At 39.2% G+C, this 15,084-nt stretch overlaps 1 long non-coding RNA gene across 1 annotated transcript in view; it reads left to right on the top strand.

The window, feature by feature from the left end:
* LOC140520763 (uncharacterized) overlaps positions 1-11,851 on the top strand; it is a 46,185-nt gene extending 34,334 nt beyond the window's left edge. The window contains exons 3-4 of the long non-coding RNA XR_011972632.1: positions 4,516-4,778; positions 8,772-11,851. This is a non-coding gene — a long non-coding RNA (uncharacterized lncRNA). The remainder of the gene's footprint in view (positions 1-4,515; positions 4,779-8,771) is intronic.
* The last annotated feature ends 3,233 nt before the right edge of the window (positions 11,852-15,084 follow it).

Genomic DNA, 15,084 nt, shown 5'->3' with positions numbered 1-15,084 from the left:
TCCCTAGATGTCTTTTAGGAGGGACTTGTAGGGTATGAAAGGGACCCTAGAGGTCATCAATTCTAATGTTCTCATTTGATAAATTCTAGGTTCATAGATTTATAAATGAGAGTCTTCAGTGAAACTCACTCTCTCCTTTTAATCTTGAGAACCTTAATTACCATCTGAACACAATCTCAGACTACTGAGTTTGATTTTCCAAGTACCACCATGGAGAAAAAGAGATGGAATTATGGAAAACTACAAGGGGGAGACATCGATAATGAGGACAGATAATGATATGAAGTTGATAAAGCACCATCCTCCCATCAGCCTTATAATGTTAGCCTTTACCAACAGAGAGGTTGATGACCTGTCCATGGTCACAGCCATTAAATATTTGAGCTGGGATTTGAACTCAGGGTTTCTCCTGCCTCTGGTGCCAACACATTGCCTCTGTAGGAGAAGAATACTTATAAATGGAGGCAAGCAAAGGGCATTCTTTTCTCTACTGTTACAAATGGAGTCAATCAAAGGACATCTTTTTCTCCACTGTTAGTGTTATAACTAAGGCACATAATATTTCCATGACCCTGGCCAAGAGATGCCACAAGGAAAGGAATGTAAAGTGCCTAGACTAAGGGTTCTTAATATTTTTTGTATCATGGACCCTTTTGGCAGGCTCCTGAAGATGATGGATCCCTTCTCAGAAAAATACCTCTAAATGCATAAAGCAAAATGCATAAAATTGCAAAGGAAACTAATTAGATTGAAATAGTTATCAATTAAAAAAAACAAATTCCTGTATCCTTGATCAATAACCCTTAAGCTAAAGCCAGAGATAGGGTCATAGTCTCCCTGGTCATAGAATTGAACTACATACCTTTGCATGATATAAAATATCCTTATCATTGTCAACTGAGAGCAACTATTTGAATGCCAGGCTGTCCCCCGTACCTGGCATAACATTCTTTTCAATCTCTCTAATGTTTCCTTGAAATTGTAGGCCGTCCTTCCCACCCCATCTCCTCCATGAAGCCTTGCTTCTCCAGCTCTTCTTGTCTGCTCTGAACTCCTGTAGGACCTTTAGTCTCAATCACATAATTTATCACTTGGTAATAAAATAAAATAAAAACTTTGGACCTTGCCTTAATTATCCTTATCTCTTCCCCCTTACCTGGTACCATTCTTTGCGTAGGATAGGTGCTTAATAAATTCAATTCAATCCAATCTAATCTTTTAAAAAAAGCATATACTTAATATTTAGGAGACTGTTCCAGGAGTTGATGTCAATGAGGCTGTAACTCTTCCTCTAGAAAATAAAACCCAAACATACCAGGACACAGAGATTCAAATGTGTTCTATTCCCATCAACACCATTGCTTTATTATGCTGGCCAGTGACCTAAATTGTCCTGAGGCCTCTGATAGAGCTAACACCTCTTTGGAAATAAACTTTGGAACAAGTTTTTAAGTTCACATGCCAAAAACAGAGTTGTTACTTTGTTACAACCCATTTTTGTCCAAAGTAGGATTCCCAGCTTTGTTACTCATCTAATTCAATAGGCTTTTGTCCAAATGACTTTTGGCTATTTCCAAAAATCAAATTAATCCTTAAAAAGACAATGATTTGCTTCCCTTGAGGCTATTAAAAAGAAAGGGCTGCAAGGTCTAATGACAATGATATATACACACATATATGTATCTAGAGGTATGTATTTATACACACATACCTATATATACCTACGGCATACACATATACACATACATACATATATTGTTGTCATGTCCTACTTTTTGTGACCCTATTTAGGTTTTCTTGGCAAAGATATTGAAATGGTTTGCCATTTCCTTTTCCAACTCCTTTTGTAGATGAGAAACTGAGGCAAACAGGGCTAAATGTCATGTCCAAGGTCACACAACTAGTAATTGTCCTGAGGCCAGATGTGAACTCAGGAAGAGAAGTCTTCTTGACTCCAGGCCTGACAGTCTATCTACTGCCCCATACACATATATACATAACAACAAATACAGGTATGTGTGTGTACAGACATATATGTATGTATGTGTATATGTATATGTTTGTGGGTGTATACATTCCTTCATTTTATTTGATTTCCAAAGTAAATATGCGACCCTACATTATTTGCTGTTATTTAATATATGAACCTTATGTTTCTAACTCTACTATGAGCTTCTTGAAGGCAAGAACAATTGTTTCCATTTTTCTCTGCCTCCTAACATCTAGCACCATGAGAACTCCATAGTCCTTATTAAGGACCTAATGGTTAATTTAGTGAATAAAAAGAGAGGCAGAATGGCATGATGGAAAGAGAGCTTTCCCTAGGTCATGAACAACTGTCCCCTCTCTGGTACAGACAGACTGTGTGACCCTGGGTGGACCACTTAACCTTTTAGAGAAACCTGGAGAATTAAGGCTACAGGTTACAAAGAATGTGCCCATCCACGTACTTGATCAAGGAAGTTCCCTTATCAGGAATACTCTACCTCTGAAATAAGAGGAAGAGGAAGAAGGAGGAGGAGGAGGAGAAGGAGGAGGAGGAGTAAGAGGAGGAGGAGAAATTGCTTTAAAGTTTTCCAAGTGTTTTTTGTACATTTCACATTTGTTTCTCACAACAGCCAAGTGAATTAGGTAATGTAGGGATGACTGTTCCCATTTTAGGGATGTGGAAGCTATAACTTAGAGGTTAAGTGACTTGCCTATACTCATAGACAGTCAGTCACGTAGGTAAAATTCAAAGCCAGGTCTTACTGACTCCAGGGCCAATGTTCCTTTCATCACATTACAGCTTGCCTCTCTAAGTAAAGGTGACAAAGAGCTCTAGCTCATGAACAGTCATTTTGCAATATCTTGAGGATAAGGCAGCCAAGAACAGAATTGCTCAAGAACAAGACACACCCACGTCTCCTGGCCCAGACACCCTAACCTTTTGTTTGGAAAAGCCTTGCCTTGCTTAGCATTTTCTGGCAGGATCTACTGCCTGATTCACTGCTCAGGGGCTAAGGGTTGTATAATAGTTTGTCATTGTGGGGGTTACAATGACCATATGATCTTCCCTCTGAGGAGTCGATATCACACACTATCATGCATTTGGTTATTGGGTAAACCTGCAATTTTTGCACTGTTCCAAGGGAAGGGAGACTATAGTAGCTGTCCAGTTCCCCTTTGGTAGGTGTGGTTCAACTCTCCATATAAGCCACAGGGGAAACTCATTCTTCATACTTCCTAATCCTAAATGTCCTTAATTCTACATTAATACAAACACATTTCTGCCAAGGCTAGAAAAGCAGACAACTCTAATGCAACCTTAGGCTTCTTAGGAGAGACATAGCCTCCAAAAGAAGAGAGATGATAGACCGACTACACTCTGTCTTAATCAAACCTCATCTGGTATATTGCGTTTAGTACCATAAAGTTTAGGAAAGACATTGAAAACCTTAAATGATAACCTGTAGAGCATCCAGAGGAAAGGCAGCCAGGATGATCATAGGGTCATAGAGCTAGAACTAAAAGGACTTTTTAAAAGTAATTGAGAAAAGCCTCTAAATTTTGAAGAAAAGAAAACTGAGGCACAGTGATATTAAGTGATTTGCCAAGTGATATAAAGCGAATTCAAAAAATAGCTGGAGTATTTAGTGTGTTAAGGGGAGTAATAGGAAATGGAAAGTAGTCCAATTACATCAGGCTTCAAGTGCTTACTATTCTCTGTAAAGCATATTCCATCTTCCTGTCTCTGTGCCTTAGACAAGCTGCTCCTCATGCCTGGAATGCATTCTCTCCTTCATGCCACTGCTGAGAATCTCTAGCTCCCTTCAAGGCTCAGCTCGAGTCACCTCCATCAAGATTCTCAGCTCAAAGGAAACAGAGGATGCACTAATTTAGAGAATCCACCTCAAATGTTCACATGAACTATTATGCCCTACCTGTGGTAGAGAATTCCAAGCTCATATTGATCTGATCAGTTACAGTTGTACACACTGACACTTGACTCCAACAGAGGGATATCATTTGGTCTTCTTCATGAATGAAGGGCAACAGCCAACCAACCAACCAACCTCCCACCACAAATATGGAAGTTTGGAGAATGGAGAGAAAATAATCAGTTCTCTTTTTGAAATGTTGAGCTTGAGATGTACTTGTCTATTAGGCAGTTAACATTTTGTAGATGGAGACATAGCTTAGGGTGTCATCTTCATAGAGATGATAATTGAACCTATGAGAACAGATTGGATAATTTTTCAGTCTCTCTCCTATGCTCCCGTTACAGAATGACAAAATTGTGCAGTTGTAAGAGGTCTCTGGGGCCATCATTTCCAACCTATACCTGAAAATGAATCTACTCTATGCCATATCTGACAAGTGGGGAATCAACCTCTGCATGAAACCCACCAATGAGAGGGAGCTCACACCTCTCAGGGACAGCCTATTCCACTTTTGGACATCTCTAATGATTAGAAAGCTTCTCCTGACATTGTCCAAATTTACATCTTTGCAATTTCTACCAATTTTTCCTAGATTTTCCCTCTGGAGCCAAACAGAACAAACTTCCTCTTACTAAAGGAGACATACTTGCACAGGAGAGAGAAGAGGCCCAGAGCAGAGCCAGGACAGTAGGGGGCTACTAAGCTTAGGAGAAGGATGATGATCTTGAAAAGGACACTGAGAAGCTGCAGGAGAAGTAGAAATAAGAACTATATCATAGAAAATGAAGAAGAAGAAAATGTTTAGGAAGAAGGTGGAATGGTGGAAAGTGCTAAATACTACGGTAATATCAAAGGGTGAGTATGTGGAAAAATCCATTGGATTGAGCCATCAAGAAATTTTTGATACCCTGAGAGAGAAGCTGAGTGGTGAGTTCATTAGTTTGAAAAGTATTGAGAAGTGAGTCTGGCCACGAAAGGGAGGTAAGATGAGGTTTGATGGATGAATGGTAGATGGTAGTGGATAAGTGGAGAGATGGGTGGATGGAGAGATAAATAGAGCATTTTTTAAGTGCTTACTACATACCAGGCATTGTGCAAGGAATATAAATACAAGCAGGTAAGGCAGTTCCTACCTGCAAGGAGCTTGAGTTCTTATGAGGGAAGATATGACAGATAAGGATGCTAGAAAATGGAGGCGACAAAGGGAAGGACACCCATGTGGAGGACAATATGGCAGGCAAGAAGGATGAGTGTAGAGTGTCTAGGTGAGAGTGACATGAAATATGGCTAATTCCCTAGGGTGGGAGCCATCAGTAAAGACAGGAGGGCACTTGAGCAGAGGTTTCTCAAAGTGGCAATGTGGCAGGCCAGGAGAAGAAACAAGGATCTGTAGAGTTCAGGTGAGAGCAAAATAGGTATAGAAAATAGGCATATATATATACATATATATATACACACACATATACATACATACATATATATGTATGTGTGTGTATGTATATACACAAGCACATACACATACATATAGATATGCATATAGGTAAATATATCTACATATCTATCTATGTATCTCTCATATGGAGAAAGAGACAGAGAAAGAGACACAGAAAAAGAGAGAGAGAGAGACAGGGACAGAGATAAAGATGAAAAGACCAGTTTGGCTCTGAGCAAAAGGTCCTAAGAATTCTTCAGGAGTCAGAAAAGTAGAATGGGAAGAGTGGTGGACTAGGAGTCAAGAGTCCTGGGTTCTAGTATCAGTTTTGACCCTAACCAGTCATATGACCCTTTTGGAACAGCCTTAGTGCCCTCTTCTACATAATGAGTAGGTTAAAATGTACCATCTCTAACCAGCAGAGGACCTGGAGTCAGGAACTCTTAAATTCAAATAAGATCTAGGACACTTACTAGCTGTGTGACCCTGAGCCAGTCAGTTAACCTCTGTTTGCCTCAGTTTCCTCAAATGGAAAATGGGAATAATGATAGCACCAACTTCCCAGGGTTCTTGTGAGGATCAAATGAAACGATATTCATAAAGCACTTAGCACAGTGCCTGGCACATTGTATATGCTATATAAACAGTATTATTATTATTGTAATTCCTGAGGAGGAAATGTCCTCTGCCAGGAAAAATTTTCATCTCTAACTGAACATCTTTGTGAGTTCCCTGGGCTCTGAAACGTTGACACTTGCCTAGATCAGGCAGGAAGTATATGGCAGAGATGGGATTTGAACTGAAGTCTTCTTGACTGCAAGGCTGTCCCACTATCCGTGATACCATATGTCTGAGTTATTCCTAAATAGGAAGAGGAATCATTTGCCTTTGTCAAAAGCTTACCAGTCTAGCTCTCTTGAGAGAAGTTGAGAAGTGATTTCAGGGAGGGTAGTAGGACAGAGCCATAAGGCATTCCAAACTATTTTACCCAAAGTCAGGTTCAATTTAAATGCACTGATTCATCTGTCTTTATTTTGCTGAGCAAGGAGCAAGCAGAATTCTAATCACAAAACCCAGGGTTTGAAGGAATCCTGGCAGAAAGCACATTAGCAAATATTGATCTATGTTAGCAATGCAACTCGGCTTCCCTACATAGAACTCTCAAGAACTGAAACGCTTTTAATTTGTTTTAAATTGTAGGATATTTTTAATTTCTCAAAGTGTACTTGTCCTACTGCTTCTCACAAAATCTCATGAAGTATTCAAGGCACATGACATCCCACTTTGAAAAAGTGCCATATTGAGGGTCACTCTCACCACAAAACACAATCCTGGGCAAAATCAATTTGTTCTTTTGCTTTACTACTGGACAGCGGTAAAGGTCTAGAGAGGTAGCTACAGTACCTCCCTTGTACAATCGCTCCATGATAAACAGATATAACAGGTCCTCATACCTAGGATGTGGAAAAACACCATAGTAAGAATGTATCATTTACCCTCCTTTACCCAGCACCTGCCATCACTGTTATTCTCCAGATACCATATACTTGAATTGGTTTATTTGGTTGCCCACTCACTTAGCAACCTTCTTTCTATTGTTTACATCTAGTAGTTAAGAAATCACTTAAGCATCATATTATATTTAAAAATAGGCTCATAGGATTACAGGATCATAAATGGAGAGCAGAAAGGGAATTTAGAGATCATATTTTCCAACCCCCTCATGTTACAACTAAGAACACTCATGTCCAGAGAAGGTTTATGTCTTCCCACTGGACTTGGAAAACTGGAAGAGAAAGTGAGGCTGATGACGTTGTGCACCTCTGCCTCACTTAAATTCAAGTCACTCGAAAGTCAGATTTTCTTAGAAAACAAAGGATGTATGCACATCAACAGTTGACATGACTGACACTGGTGATAACTGGTGGGGCTAGGATTAGAACCAGGTTTTTGAACCCAATTCAGCTCTTGTCTATTATCTTAAAACAAGTACTGAGATTGCAGTAGCAATAGCAACATGCCTAACAACTATCACCCCAAGAAAATCTTGTCTCTTTTAACCCCCCAGACTTGGAAAGTTGAGAGTCTAATCATTTCATTCTTTGTTAGTTTCTTATTACAAAAAGGAAGAAAATCCAACAAAATGTCTATCTTCCAATAGAGAAAGAGGAAGCAGTTTCAGTTACTCACTGAGTGTGCCTGTATAGGTAGTGAGTATGAGATTTTCCACAGGCTTAGATGACTAAAGAAACAGTGACCACTCCATATGCTGGTTCCTTGTCCAGTACTGATTACTCAGCTAAATAAGGCAAGAACTAAGGCTCACCAACAGCTGTGTGCTATTCTTCAGTCATGCTAGAAGATTTCCTGATCCAGACCACAAATGCAGCCGTGGTAACCAGTTTCTCCAGCTTCTCCTTTTAGCTTTTCACTTTTCTTCTTCTATGTGACTTTTATAGTTGTGGGGGTGGGATGTCACCATGCTGGGGACTCTTGCACAGGTTCATCAGAACTATAGTTCTCCAAAGGGAAAACTACATGCAGTGACTTCACCATTCTTTAATATTAACCATTTAGAGATGCTATATAATCTATGAGAATTGTTAGATCCAGTTGAAAACATAAATATTGAGAAGGACATGTCAAAAAAGGGAAGATCCTGTTGGAGCATACTCTAGCACTGATTAAAACAAAAGATTAAGGAGAAATCAATTTGTTCTTTTGCCTTAGGGAGTAGGTAGCAGAAAAGATCTAGAGAGGATGCAAAGGTAGCTACAGTAGCTTCACTTCATTTGTGGGCTCATGCTTTCATGATGTCATTTGCCCTATATTTAGTACTCAGTCATACCTAGGGAATGGGACCAAACAGGACCAGGGAAAATGATGGGCTTCTTCTCCCTCTATTTTCCACCATGTTTATGCAGGTGAAATTGTTAAAATAAATATTGAGGAAAGCACAATAGAAGAAGAATAGTAAACTGCTGTCTCTTTGTATAGCTCTAGGTTCATTAATTCATTCATTTGATCATTCAATTCATATTTAGCCTAAGAAATAAGAGACTTGGGTGGGACTGGGAAACAATAGCTGTTTTCAAGTATTTGAAAATGTTCATTTGTGGTTTTCTAAGTCAATATTTTCCAAAGGATGTATTTCTATTTGAGCTTGACCACAGTGCTCTAGGTCACCACTTTGGGAAGTGATATGCTTATTCCTTCCGCTTAAAGCATTTTGGCACTAATTCCTCTTTAAAAATTACCTTCAGAGTAATCCAAGAGAAACAGCCTCAATGCTTTCCACTCAAATACAGTTTTTAATTATCAAAAAAGTTTTATAGAACTCTATCACCAATTTTACTTACCAGGCTTTGATCTAAGTAACATTTGTCCGTTTTCAAAAATATTTTGTATGTTTCAAGGATGAAGATCTACCACCACTGAGGATATAAAAAAGATGGGCTGCATCCATGAAGACGAGTCAAAAAAGAACAGTTAATTTCACTGAGTCCTCTTGATCTAGTAGGGGACAATGTTGTCTAACATAAAAATCATTGGACCTTGGGGACAGAAAATAACTGAAATCAAAACTCTGGCTTGGATACTTAGTCTTAGTGTGCTCGAGCAAATGATTTAAGCACTAACTTCTTTATCTCTCAAACAGTGATAACAATTTGCCCTGTCTCCCACATAGTATCTCTGTATAGAAGGGACTTATTTCTAAAAGATTTTGAACGACCTTAGCACTGTCAGAATGAGGCAAGGCAAGGTAAGTCAACAAGCATTTATTAAGTGGCTTCTGTATGATGGGCACTGGACCGAGCCCTGGGAATAAAAAGAAAGGCAAAAACCAATTCCTGTTCTCCAAGAGCTAATAGTTTAATCTGGTATGGCTTTCAAGATTTGCCACAGTTGAAAAATTTATCACCCTGAAACCAACTGATGCTGACTTTATCTGAACATAACTAGACTGGTTCTCAGACACAGATCCCAGATCCATCTTCAGGTCAATAGCTGGGTAGAGTGACTAGGACTGTGTTCTAAGGCACAAAAGTTAGAGACCCTTGCAGTGCTTCATTGTTGTTGCTGGTTCTTCCTTCTCAAAGAGGACCAATGACATCATGAGGATGACATCTTGACTTGTGGGTGAATCAGATTTAAGTGAGGCAGAGCTGCACAAAGTCATCAGCCTCACTCTGTCCTCCAGAGTCATGGAAGTCCAATGGCAAGACAATGGTCAAGATGACAAGATGCAGTGGATGATCTTTCTAAATTAAAGCTTTTAGTAGTGCAGAAACAGCAGAGCTTATTACTTAGTCATCAAGAATGATTAGTTAAGCCAGACATGGTGGCAAAATGCCTATAATCCCTGCTACTGCTACCTAGGGAGGTAGGTTGCTTGAGTTCCAGAGTTCTGAGGTGCAGTAGGGCTAGTTAGTACTTGAGGATCATTGAGTTCAGAAGTTGTGAGTCGAAGTAGGGCTAATGTCAATCCAGTATCTCCACTAGTATGGTGAGCCTCTGGGAGTGGGGGATTACCAGCCTGCCTAAAAAGGGGTGAAACAATCCATATTGTTCATTCATTTCTGTGAATCATCTTTGTTGCCCCATTTGGGGTTTTCTTGGCAGAGAGATACTGGAGTGGGTTGCCATTTCCTTCTCCAGCTCATTTTACAGATGAGCAAACTGAGGCAAACAGGGTTGAGTGACTTGCTCAGGGTCACACAGCTAGTAAGTGTTTGAGGTCAGATTTGAACTCAGGAAAATGAATCTTCCTGACTCCAGGCCTGGCACTCTGTCTACCATGCCACCCAGCTGTCTTACTGGAATAGGGTACGACCTCTGTGCTCATCAATACTGGCACCGCTCCATGAGTGGCCACTATAACTTCCAGCCTGGGCAAGGTATCCTTCCTTCCTTGCTTGATTCCTTCCTATATTCCTCTATAGATGGAACTTAATTTGAGCAAAGTACTTATTACAATTAAATTCCCCTTAGTGATAGGATATGTCAGGCTTATGGAGTTTATTACACAGAAGATATACCTCTGCAAATGTTTCTTTGCTGCATTAATCATTCACATGTCTAAAGGACTTTAAAATTAACAAAGTGTTTTCCTCACAGTCTTCTGAGATCTATGGTAAATTAATATTCCCATTGTAAAGATGATGAAACTGAGACTGAGAAAGGTTAAGTGAGGTCTCTGGAGCCACAATAATAACTGTTGAGAAAAATCAATATTATACTATTATATTAATAACTAATTACTAATTTGTCATCCACCCTTCTCCTTTTGTTTCTGTTAAAACTTAACTCTTGAAAAAGTCAGTAAACCTCTGAAAGGCATGGTTGAGCCCCCAAGGCACATGCTTATTAACTTTGGGCAGGACCTACCCAACTGGGAGACATAATTTCTATTTAGAGTATGAGCAGAGTCCAGTCTGTGTGAGCCTTTACCTGGGGAAAGAACCCCCCTGTCCTTGATACCCTCCATTGGAGAGTAGGACAATCCAGCTCATGAAGGCAAAAACTAGCTGAAAAGGTCCAGGTAGAAATGGCTTCCTCAGCCCAGTTGCGTTGGGGCTGCTGAGTCTCATGATCAAATCAGTTCTCAGCAGGTGGAGCTGAAGACTTTTAGGCCAACTCCTCATTAACTGTCCACCAGTAAGTTGATTTTCACTTGTCAAAGGGGTACCCTTTCAGAAGCAATTTAAGAGTCTCCCTTGGCATCTTTGGTTACTGAGAGAAACCACTGACCATCAATTTATTGATTGCCAGCTAGCCTAATTAATAAATTCAGTGTTAATTACCCAGAAACTCTTTCTCTTGGGGTTTTCATTTGTCTCAGTGTTTTAGGCCAAATTTGAAGCTAGGACTCCAGACTCCAAATCTACTGCTTTCTCTACTCACTACACCACGCTTTATAAGGCTGATCCTAGTCTTACATAACTTTTTCATCATTGTCAAGAGAGGGGCAGTTTGTTCTATTAAGTAATCAGTGATTATTCCCTATAGACCAGTGAGCCTTCCCAATGGTCCTTTCCCCAGGGCAGAGGTGTGGTGGACCCTCCTCTAATTCTTTGCCACGTTCTCTCCCAAATCCATCAATATTGGTGTTTCTAATTTTGAAAAGAAACCAAATTGTGCAATTGACTACGTTTGCCCTTGGAACCTTAGTCCCTGAGTTATGTGGCCTTCCCATGTTTGGCTTTCTCCCTTTTCCAGCACCCCTTCTCCTTCAGCTCATTCATTACTCTTCTCCTATTGTGTGTATGAAGGGACCCCACATTTTTCTATTACTTCACTTAAGAGAAAAACCTTAGATAAACCAATTCATATTTCAGTTTAGTGATTTATTTTGCTAGGATATTTGCATGTTAAAACAACTGTAGGAAGTGAGCAGTGCTTTCTTCAAAGGAATGATTATTTGTGGAATTTAGGGCATAGGTTAAAAAAGTCTTTGTTGAAGGAGTAAATGGTGGGACTTTCTAGATCTCTCAAATTAAACCACAGAACTGGCCAAGGTGCAAGGTCAGTCTTAACTTGGGGAAAAAAATCCTCTCTGTTCCTTTCAGGTAGGAAAGGAAGTTGGAAAGAGACAAGAAAGAGATGAAATAAGTAGAGTTCACCCAGCTCTATTTTTCTCCCTTGGAATCATTCCTCATTGCATCTTAATTTCTTGGTTATAAGGTCAAGAAATGTTATCTCTCTGTATACCATTTCTCCCAACTGCAACAAGAAATGATGGTATTGGCATGAGGCAACTGTGTAGACCATGGTGTTACACAGCGTTATAATGGCATTTTTGGGTACCTACACTAGCATTCATGTTGCTTAATTAGTGGTTCAGGAAGTTAGAATCATAAGACCATGAATGTAAAGCTAGAAGAGATCTCAGAGATCACGAAGTCTAACTTCATCTTTTTAGTATGTGAGGAAATTGAAGGCACGGTAGATTGCCTGAGGTCACACAAGTCCTAAACACAAGAATAAAGATTGGAACACAGGTCCCCTGATTCCAGAGGCCTACCCATTTCACTTACCTCCTCAATTCTGACTCAATAAGACCTAAAGTTTATTTGGTATGATGATGACTTACTTATCAGCTGACTGTCATTTTGAAAATAAGATAATTTAATCAAATTAGATGAGACTTTGAAAGGATATAAGTAGTGAGATTTAGAGCTGCAGAGGATAGAGTGCCAAGACTCGAGTCAGGAAGACTCCTCTTCCTGAGTTCAAATCTGGCCTTAGACACTTACTAGCTGTGTGAACCTGGGCAAGTCACTTCACCTTGTTTGCTTCAGTTTCCTCATCTGTAAAATGAGCTGGGGAAGGAAATGGCATGCCATTCCAGTCCCTTTGACAAGAATACTCCAAATGGGGTCCCTATGAGTCAGACATGACTGAAAAATGTCTGAACAAGGGAAAGTAATTCAGAATTATATCAAGGTAAGTTATTATTTAAAAGAAATATAGTGTTAAAGTCCCTTTATAATAAATAGTAGTTCCTGGCAACTTAAAAACAGTAGTTTCATTTTCACTATTACCAGTCTAAATGGAGAGCAAAGGTTTTATTTAGTCACTAAGTGTATTATATTTAACCGTTGTCATATTTTTACCTTTCTATACTATTCCCTTATTATTTTTTATGCCCTGTTATTTCAAAATATTAGCCTTTCTTAACCTGACTGAATTGCCAAATTCTTAACTAAGAAACATATGAACACAGGTGGCAGGAAAAAAAGTTTTCTTTGTATGAATTTTTAAAAATTTATTTACATCAATGACATGTTTAAATGAAACCACAGTGCAAAGAAGTATAGTCTCTGGAGGGGTGGTTGGCCCTACTCCAGTAGAAACCCTTGTGATTTGAGAAATAAATGTTAGCACATTATGGGGCTAATTAGGGAGGAGAGAACCACAGCCAAATTATCTTCATGTGTTGTGAAGGAAAGGTAAGAGGGGATGCAAATTTTATGAGATGAATGTATTTCTGTTTATACAATTTATGAAAATTCTTTGCAAGACTTATGTACGGTAGCGAATCATTTACTTATTGTATCTCCTTAGCACAGTCGCTTAGTAAGAGTAAATTCACAGCTGTACACAAAGCTCTTTAACAGCCCCAATATATGACATAGGGGATCTGCCTAAAGCTCCATAGAAATGACAGAGCACAGAACAGTCTCTCTCTGCTCTTTCCCCAAAGAAGAAGCATTCTTTTACTCCACAGGCCTCTAGGCCATAGAACTACTTAAGCCTTTTGAGTAATTACCTAAGAATGAGTTTAAAACTTGGGCAAATTGCTTTCTATGTAATTCAACAAATGTTAATTACATGCAATGCATTGTGCTGAGGACAGCAGTTCTTTTGATTGGGATGTTAGTGTCAAAGACAGGTCATTTGTTAAGTCTTATTTTCACAGGCTCAGAGAATTTGAAGTGTTGCTTCCAGGAATAAAGCCATGAAATAAAAATGTTATATACAAGGAATGAAAGGAGATAAAGTGGAGAGGAAGGAGCATGGTGGAATGGATACAGAAGAGGGAAAGGAGAGAGAATATTTCAATAGATAATTATACAAACCTTGAATTCTAAATGTTTAAATATTGAAAGCAGGAACTCTGTTGGCTTTTAACTTTTCATCTCTAGTGCTTTGCAAATAGAAGATGGTTGTTGAACAGTGATTATCTTATTAGACCATTTGGTTATCAGTTTTCAAATAATGTTTTATGGAATAAGTGCCTATTTGGCCACAGAAAATGCTACATTTTGCTTTTCTACACATTGTTATGAGAAAAAGAATGTGGTATTAACTTCTATTAACTTTTTGAAGTACTAGTCTTTTTCAGTTTTACTGAGTTGCTATATCTTAATCCAAGAACCGTATGGACACTGGTAGCATGAAAAATATTTTTTCCCTTTGCAAAAATCTTTAGAACTTCATTTATATAAAAAAAGTTTACGTGAAACCACAGCACAAATTAGACATAGACATAGATATTAGAAGATTAAGTGGAGCACCTCCAGAAGAAATCCCACTGATGTTCAGAGCAGGAGAATAATTATCCAAACCTCCAACTTATCCTCCCAACTTAGTCAGTCAGTCTGGGTCCTCACATTCTAGGGAGTCACCCTGAGGGTGGTTATTCCTACCTCTATAGCTCATGAGCCCCCACTGGTGTGCTTCACATTAATGATAAGCAAGTAGACTTAGTTGGTTTTTAGCTAATTGTAGCAAAAGTTTGAAATAAAAAGTAAGAAGAGTTGGTACAAAACTTCATGCCCCCGCTAACTTGAGGCATATTCTCTCACAAATATGTATAGTTTCCACAGGAAAAGCAAGCTTAAATTTAGAGTACAATTGTAGTGAGGCACCCATGTAGGATACATATGTGTCAAAAGGTGCCTCACAATTCTTAGTTCTAGAAATTCTTTCTCTCTTCATAATCCTTCATAGCTCCCCTTAAGTTAAGCTCTAACAACCTCCTTTCTTCTTGAGTCTACTTCTGTCTGTCATAAGGGATCATGGTTTCTGAAGTCACCTCATCTCTTGAGTCACTGTCTATCTGCATCTGACCTTAGTGCCCCAGATGGATGCATTATCTCCTGCTACTCCAGAAGCTTCAATGCCATGACCAATGGGGAAGGGAGATCAGGGGAGAGTCCCTCATCCCCTCTCTGCCTTCTGTTTGGCACACTGAAAGGGTTCTATCTCCACAAAGCATTCCTG

The sequence above is a fragment of the Notamacropus eugenii genome, chromosome 1, assembly GCF_028372415.1.
Source record: "Notamacropus eugenii isolate mMacEug1 chromosome 1, mMacEug1.pri_v2, whole genome shotgun sequence".
In the NCBI taxonomy this organism is placed as follows: Eukaryota; Metazoa; Chordata; class Mammalia; order Diprotodontia; family Macropodidae; genus Notamacropus; species Notamacropus eugenii.
The sequence above is the reverse complement of the archived record's forward strand: the minus strand, read 5'-3'. Positions and strand labels throughout refer to the sequence as shown.